Source organism: Primulina tabacum, chromosome 2 (assembly GCF_025594145.1).
Source record: "Primulina tabacum isolate GXHZ01 chromosome 2, ASM2559414v2, whole genome shotgun sequence".
Classification (NCBI taxonomy): domain Eukaryota; kingdom Viridiplantae; phylum Streptophyta; class Magnoliopsida; order Lamiales; family Gesneriaceae; genus Primulina; species Primulina tabacum.
The window spans coordinates 52,107,862-52,115,610 of NC_134551.1; the positions used below are offsets into that span (position 1 = coordinate 52,107,862).

Here is a 7,749-nt window from a genome sequence, read left to right on the forward strand (position 1 = left end):
GAGAATTTCTTGCTCGTTATAAAAAAATAAAAGACAAAGACGCTCATTATGCATTACGAAATGCTTTAATTGATCATTTATCGGATGAATATGATCGTTCAAATATTTGAAGTTGTATTTGTGCAATGTTATTTAATTTAATGTCATGTATTAATTTTATTTCACCAATTGAAATTACGTATAATATAGATTTCAATAATATATTTAAAATAATTAAATTAATCAATTTTGTAATATTATCACATTTATTAAAAATATAATATTAAATATATTCAATATAAAATGTAATTATAATTATATCACTAAATTTAAAAAATATATATTTAATAACTTATAAAAAAATGAAATAAATAAAATAAAAAAAATATTTCGAGAATATTCTTTTTTAGATTAGGATTTGAATCAGATGGGTTGAAGATGAACATTATATTTGATGCAGAAACTGCACTATTTTAAAGTAGAATTACTTTAAAACAGAGTTTCCGTCAAAACTTGCAGTGAGCTCAAACCCTTTAAGCTTGGTAAAGGACCATAAATGTTATTCCACTGGACCTCCAAACGTTCAAGCTGACTCAGAGAAGAAAGCTCCGGAGGGAGTGTACCTATTTTGGTGCCCGATTTGAATCCGGGAGACCCGGTTCTCAGAGCACACGACGTGTTTCCACTTGCAGTAATTCGGATCGAACCACCCAAGTGTATCTGGCGGGTTGAGGCTCATCTTTAGCGCCAACATTGCTGAGGCTTCATCTGGAATGGTTTGATAGCCGGTACATAGAAATGCTGAAAACAGAAGCAACCCAAGAAATAGAACTGAGGAAAAACCTTCAATCTTTAGCAAACAAAGTAGCTTCATTTCTGAAAGATCTAGTCTTTTGTTTTCCGTTCGAGAGAACTAAACGATACAGGAGCAAGAGAGCCTTTTCTGGGCTTCTTTTGGGCAGAGGGTCCGCTCAACTGCTGCCATGGCAGGTTTTTAGACGAGCATTGGATTCTTTCAGTCGAAGAGAGAGTGGGGGAGGGGAATACAAGCGAAGCAAGTAAATTAAAACTCGTGATAGAAGGAAAGAAACATTGAGAATGGAGCTGGAGCACATGGAGCGATGGACCCACAACACCAGAAAAGTTTTAGAAAGACGATGCCCTTGGAACAGAGAAATGACAGTGGTAAAAGGCTGGGTAATGAGTGGCACAATGTTATTTTGGAAATCGATGTATCCTAAAACCATATCACGCATCAAATGAGCAACAATAATTCTTCCTCCTATGATTGACCAAAAGATTTAGATTTAAAAAAAATATAGATTTCTTCCATGTGTATATACATGAAACTTCATCCTTTTACACAATACATCTTTCAATAGAGTTTGTGAGTTAACTTCAAGAAATATTAAGATTTAATCTTGTTCTCCTTATTTTGCCTGAATAACATGTAGCAACATACTAATAATAATAATTCACATCTACGGTAATAATTAAACATTGTAGGTGTTTGACAATATGATAGTTATTTTCTATCAGTTTCCACCTGTTTGAACTCCCGTCTTGCTAGCGCCCAGTGAACTGAGATATTGAGGCTGTGGCATTAGATGATCCAGTGGAAATTGAACTATCAGGCAGAAACCTTTTACCAAATGATACAGATGAAGATCTGTTCGGAGTCCTTTTCTGTGGCCAAGAATGTTCATTTAGTAACATAACAAGGACTTCAGACATTGTTGGTCTGGGAGAAGAAGGTGACTGAAGGCAAATCAAAGCAATCTCTATTATATTCTTCAAATCTTCAGGTTTATAATCATTTGAGTCCAACGTCTCATCAGCTAGGTTTTCAGGCATTCCGTCCCCCTAGAGCTTCCATGCCTATTTTGATCATGAGAATGCAAGATTTGAGCGAATTATAATCATACAAATGAAGCATTGAATCAACGACAACAAATAAATGAATGGGGAAGTAATCATTGCCTCGTCCTATGTGACGGTATATCGACTGAAATGTGATACTTGGATTGTTGTAAAATTCCGCCAACTTAGTGTTTATTATATCTGTAGAACTCGACTAATATTAAATTCGAGGTCGTACATTTTATGTTTTGAGTCATAAACTGGAACAATTGCTAGGAAGGGATCGATGGATACAATAATGTATATGCTGGTTTGTGTGGTTGCATAAGCCACATTTTGTTGCACCTTACCAGAAGCAATAGCTTTTGGTAACACTTTATACTCGACCCTACAAGTGCAAACGGAGGTTAGTTGGACTTGGAGAGTGCCTTCCTAGAAAGTCCAAAACTCAGCTTCTTCTAACATTTGAGGTATGTGGTATCAAGTTTTAACAGTAACGCAGTTACCTCTTCAAGAAGATATTGAGTGTCAGATTCCATATCCACGTCGCTGCTTCTTCGGCCGCTGATAATTTCGAGGATCACAACACCAAAACTATATGTGTCAACTTTCTCGGACAAATGCCCATGAACTGCATATTCTGGTGCTGTGTAGCCCCTGAAACATGCACTCAATTTAAATATGTGAGTAAGTACTATTAGTTTACAATTCTTGTTCAAATCTTAACTTTACAATAGGAATGAAAGAAAAAATGTGTTTTTGGAAAAGGTAAACGTACAATGTCCCGGCAAATTTAGTGCTAACGTGACTCTGATTTTCTGGGAGAAGCCTTGCCAACCCGAAATCAGAAATTTTGGCTTGGAATTCATCATCTAGTAAGATATTGCTAGGCTTTATATCTCGATGTATGATACATACATGATATTGCTCATGCAAATAAGCAAGACCTTTAGCCATGCCAATTATTATGTCTAACCGCTGCCTCCAACTCAGCGTTCCTCTTTTATCACCTTTCATCAGTCAGGTGAAACAAACAAAATTACCGAGTTAAAATAGATTCATTTGAAAAATATTATTACACATACACTGGCGCATACCATATAAAAATTTGTCAAGGCTTCCATTTGCCATGCACTCATAGACAAGAAGCAACTCTGATCCTTTGTTACAGTATCCTAGTAATCGTATTAGATTGCGATGATGAACGTTACTTATAAGCCTCACTTCACTTTCAAACTCTGCCTTTGCACTGCTGTTGCTTATGTTCAATTTCTTCACAGCAACAATATTCCCATTTTTCAAGGTGGCCTGTTATGTGACAAAACCTTTCAGTCTATGAAAATAACAAGTCAGGTTTGTTAAAAGCGGTTGCGAACTAAAGTACAAAAACAAACGGAATTATCTACATTCATAAAATTGTTACCTTGTAGACCTCACCAAAAGCTCCTTCTCCCAGTTTATTTTCTTTGCTAAAATTGTCTGTTGCAGATTTCAAATCCTTGTAATTGTACACATTTGGTCTTTGCAATTCCATGGCCCCCAATATATTTTCTGAGGGAAGAACAAGTTCGGTTATGTATGAAGTACAAAAGAAAAGAGAAATATATGAATTAAATGGATCATGTTCATAAAATGAATCACCTGTTGCCTTTGACTTTCTTGATAAAAGAAACCATAAGAACAAAACAATTACGATTAAAACAAGGCCAGCCCCTCCCACCACTCCTCCAACAATTGCTTTTTTCTTGCTTGATTCCCCTGATAGAAAACACGTTATTCAGTGACAAGGAAAAGCATTAATGACCAAACTGGAGACATAAATCGCATGTCTCAGATTCTTACCACCTCCTCCTAGGAAGGATGATTTATCTATTGTCTGATTATCAGCGAAAAAAGGTGTTTCTGAGTATCTAAGAAAACAGGCTGCATCAATAGCTCTTCCATCTGCATCAGGTAAACAGCTTTGTATGTTTCTATACGCGACAGTTAAGCAGTCCTGGCAGCCACTCTGACTGGATTGTTTCAGCACATTGTGCTACTCCATAAACTGTTAAATTGCCACCACTCACAACTCCACTTTTAGTTGCTGCAAAATATTTATTGATTCTAGGCGTAGCGAGTTCAAGATCCTGCAACAATGTCTGAGCCTGTGCACTGAATGCAGCTGCCGGAGATGCGGTTCGGTTGCCGCATATTTGAACATTTCCAGGAAGGGTGGTTTGATCATAGAAGCTGTTGCTTTCATACCTCAATAAATCAAAGAAACAAGAAGCCAGTGAGAACTTAAAAGATACGCATCTGGTCTCTCTTAAGTTTAAGGAAGTGAGATCAAACTGTATGATCACTGAGCTCATTTGTTGTTCATGATCAGCATTTACAGTTTTTTTAATAGATTCGTTTCACAGAATTTTTCCGATTCTTCAAAATCCTCTGCAGTGGGAGGGAAACAGCACGACGAAAATCGTGTATTTTTTGTTTTGAATCACAAAGACGAAACGACGGGACGTCGCATAACACAAAGTGCTGTTTTCCTCCCACTGCAGAGGAACCGGATCCCCGAAAGAAAGCCTGGTACAAAATTGAAGATCAACATAAATGGGGAACATGCTCATTTTCTCAGTACAAGTAAGATCTTGTATTTGATTTATATAAATTATAAGTTGATGCAAATATTAGAAAGAAGACACTTGTCTCGATTGTTTAATAGCACGATCAACTCATAATTATGTTTATTATTTGAAGTGTAACTATAATTCCGTACCAAGTAAATTCTGTTATTTTCAAATTTCTATTCCGTTTACCATTAATTTATCATTATTACTTTCTTCATAGTTGTCAACTGTCAAGGACGAAAGGCGCATCATGGCACGCAAAGGCCATGGAGACTAAGCGGCAAAGCGCAAGGCGAGACGCGCCCCTCATCGAAGCAAGACAAACATTTTAAATTTTTAAAAAATATATATTTATATTAGAATAATTATATTAAAATATGAAATAAGTAAGTCACGATATTATTAAAAAAAAAATAATTAATAAGTTCATAGTAATTAGTAACATGATTAAAAAAATTCAATTATCTAAATTAAGTTCATCTTCTGTCATCGAATAATCAGAGTCTCCATAACTTTCGAATCTGTATTCTTCTTGGTCTTCATAATTTTCTTGATCAACATTGATTTCTTTTTCCTCTTCGTTCAAAAGATGTGAAATCGGTCTTTTTCTTATTGTTTTATATGTAGATGTCATCACCTCGTTCTTCTGTTCAGTGCTCTTATTCTGATTATTGAGTTGGAGCGTTGGGTTACTAAGGTTTGGGGTTATGCTTTTTGTTTTAAAAAAAATAATCAAAAAAATCACTAAAACTTGCATGAATGAACTTCCAAGGCTAGTCCAGAGCCTAGGCTTGCCTGTGAATCGTTACGCCTAGGGTCAGAGTCTCGTCTAGTGGCACCTCTCGTTTTAAGACGAGAGTCGCTTGCCTTTGACAAGTCACAAGCGATAACTATGACTTCTTTAGCACCAATTTGCAACCCATAAATTATTAAATCACAAAACTCTTGGTTAGACGTAATATAATAATCGAGACATTATCTCGAAAACGACCCTCGGTGGAATTTTTTTTTAAAAAAAATTAGGTCATTATTTAATCTGTCAATTTCGTTAAATCATTATAATAATAGATCTGATATCATGGTCATACCAGAAAAATATCTGTAAAAATCAAATTTCAAGTTGCTTTCCTACAGCTGTCTGCCGGCCGATTGTCAATTGTCATCATCGTACGAACTCTTGTAATTGATTTGATTCACACTTTAATTTTTTTTTTTTTTTTTTGAAGGTATTCACACTTTAATTATTATTATGAAAAAAAGAAAGAAAGGTAAATTTACTTAATTACACGATACGCATATATCTTTATATATCCAAAACTTTTATGATACCAAATAGGAGCATTTATTTATAAGCTTTAAATTTTTTTTAACATATTTATAAGCTTTAATTAATACCTGGTTTTCTTAGAAGTTATCAATTTCGTTCCATGTGACAACTAAAGTTATTAAGATATTTAAAAATATATGATTTATCTGTCTATACAATGGAAAATTCTATATAATAAATTAGTTCATGACTGAAAAATTAATACAAAAATTTTTGTGCGACGGTCTCACGAGATAATTTTATAAGACAAATCTCTCATTTGAATCATCCACAAAAAATTATTACTCTTTATTTCAAAATTATTACTTATAATTGTACATTGTGTAGGGTTTACATATATCACTGATAATTGATAGCTTAATACGAAAATTCTTCCAACTTTTTCCCAAATTAATTAATTATCATCGACTAGATCTTTGAAAGTTACGTATAACAAACATACAAACTGATGTTCAATCATTAAGACTTGTGTTTGGATATAAAATTTGGATTTAAGTAAGCATTTGAGAGTAGAATTTAAAATTAGTCCATAATTAGTATGAATTGAATAACTCAAAAAATAATTAATTTGGTTTTCAAAACCATTATCAAGTGAATTTGTCTATTTTTAGGACTCTTTAATAGGTAATATATACGAGTGTGTATGTATACAGTATATACTGTATATTTTTGAAGGGAAATAGTGTAATATATGTATGAAAAATTCGGCAAGTGATATTGGCTTAAAGGAATAACAAAATACCTGAGGAAACATCCATCATATATGACACGAGCACCATTTGCAGCGGAGCAGTTTCTAATCTGAGCCACTGAGGCATCGTAGCAGGCCAAGCAATCGGCTTCCGACAGATAATTCCTGCATTGAGCCATGGCGTAGACCGGGTCCGACGACCTCGCACGCTGCGCGGTAGCGAATCGTACGCTTCCGCCTGCCGAAGACAGCTGCGTTCTGAGATCGGCGAAAGTGGCGTTGAGGTTGTTGAAGAAGTCTGGTATGCTGGAAGCATTGTACTGGCTGCATCCTTTGTTCAGCAGATTAATCTGTGGATCCGCGTCCGCCACTCCCCACCACTTCGACAGGGTGGAGAACGTCACTATAAACCGGAGACACCACCGCCACCCTCTGGATTCCATGACCGGGAAAGGAAGATATAGGAGCGAATTGTAACTGAACAGACGAGAGTACGTACGCTAATTATTAAAATTAGGCGTTATTCTATATCTCCATTATTTAGGGCTGACAGGGGAATGCCGTTGTCATTCCATATGTCACATTGCCACTGACCAATCCAGAATTATTTTGGTTATATAATATTATTCATCGTGCTTTTGTTGTTTATATTTTTTTATTTTCACGCCTCAATTTTCTATAATGTCTTTTTCGTTAAAAATATATATATATAGCACTAGCCGTCTTAAATTCTAGATTTAATAGCTGATGAAGTTAAAATAAATGAGTCGTGTAGACTGCGCACACGAGATCCGAATGGCTAATAAACTGGTCCACTTGGCCCGTAAATGAGCTCACCTGGCTGATAAACGGATCCACGTAGACAATACACAGTTAATTTGCTGGGCGTCACCTGCGTCACGAACACTCGTCAAGTGGGCGTCGGGAGGGTTCCCGACGTAGACACTCCGACGTTCAAGTCAGTAAACAGTTTAAAGAAAACTCAGAGAATAAGAGAACTTTTATCAAAATGTATTTTTTTAGATGGTTTGTCACAAGACAAAAATGTTTATGAGACCGGTTTAATTTTTATAAGACGTATCTCGAACTTGATCTAATAATGAAAAAAACAATTTTAATGTAAAAAAATATTAATTTTCACTATAAATATGACTCGTCTCATGTATTGGTACCGTCTCATGAAATATGTAAACAATTGAGTTCGAAATCTCGTTCTAAACGTGAAAATATTGTAGTTATATGGACCATAAATTATCGCAATTATAGATCAGTAGGTCTCT

General features: G+C 35.3%; 1 pseudogene; it reads right to left on the reverse strand.

Annotated features, from left to right (window-relative positions):
- Nucleotides 1–1,244: 1,244 nt before the first annotated feature.
- On the reverse strand, nucleotides 1,245–7,065 carry LOC142536830 (cysteine-rich receptor-like protein kinase 2; annotated as a pseudogene).
- Between the last annotated feature and the right edge of the window lie 684 nt (nucleotides 7,066–7,749).